The sequence below is a fragment of the Nannospalax galili genome, unplaced genomic scaffold (assembly GCF_000622305.1).
Source record: "Nannospalax galili isolate Female #2095 unplaced genomic scaffold, S.galili_v1.0 scaffold47, whole genome shotgun sequence".
In the NCBI taxonomy this organism is placed as follows: Eukaryota; Metazoa; Chordata; class Mammalia; order Rodentia; family Spalacidae; genus Nannospalax; species Nannospalax galili.
The window spans coordinates 579,113-580,267 of NW_008357641.1; positions in this window are offsets into that span (position 1 = coordinate 579,113).

The window sequence follows — 1,155 nt, forward strand, 5'->3', positions numbered from 1 at the left end:
GCGGCCGCGGGGCCGGTCACGTGAGCGCCGAGGTCGCCGCCGGGGGAGGGGAGGGGGCGGGGCTGGGCGGGGCTCCCGGGGCTCCGGCTCGCGCCCGACATCCCCTCAGCCGTGTCGCGCGCCCCCGCTGCGCCCTGCTTCGCCCCAGCACCGACGTGCGCCAGGATCCCAGGCAGGACGGGGCCGAGGGAAAGCCCGCTGTCGAGGCCTTGGGGTCCTCTACGACTCCTCAGAAAGCAAAACTCTGGATCCATTTCCTGCCCCGCCTCGGGTCTGCAAGCCCAGGCCGCTGGACTCCAGCTTCCCCCAGCTCAGTAGCATAGACGTGCCCTCCACCCTTACCTGGCAAGCCCTGTGCGGGTCTGAGATCACATCCCAGCTTCCGAGCCTTGGGAGACCCCCGCACACCCCTCAGAGCTCTGCGTGCGGGAAGTGGGAAAGGGTGTTGATAAAACAAGTGAGGGTGTGTCAAGTGGAGAACAAAAGCGTGCAATGAAGTTCGGCTGCTGCAAGCGCTTTATTCTGATTTTTTATGTTTTGGGGATGTTTTTGGTTTTTGGGGGTGGTTTGTTTTTGGTTTTGGTTTTGGTTTTGGTTTTGGTTTTTTTTGGTGTTTTTGAGACAGCGTCTCCCTGTAGCCCAGTTGGCCTAGAACTCACTATGTTGACCAGGCTGACCTCTAACTCACAGAGATCTGCCTGCCTCTGCCTCCCGAGTGCTGGGATTAAAGGCATGCGCCACCACCCTAGCTTATTTTAATTTTTTAAAGATCTTATTTATTTTTATTTTATGAGTATTTGGCCTGCATGTAAGTGCACCACGTACATACCTAGTGCCGGCTGAGGCCAGAAGAGGGCGTCACATCCCCTGGATCTGGAGTTACTGGCTGTTGTGAGCTACCTGAAGTGGGAAACCGAGTTCAGGTCCTTTCAAGAACTCTTAACCACTGAGCCACCTCTCCAACCCCTATTCTAAATTTTAGAAATATTTTAATATTATTTTCTGTGTATAAGTGTATTGCCTGCATATATGGAAAGAACTCAGGTTGTCAGGCTGTCAGCAAGCACCTTTACCCGCTGAGCCGTTTTGCTGATATTTATCAGGTTTAATATTGTCACTATTAATCAAAGGGTTTTGAATCCCAGTGGGTTCTCT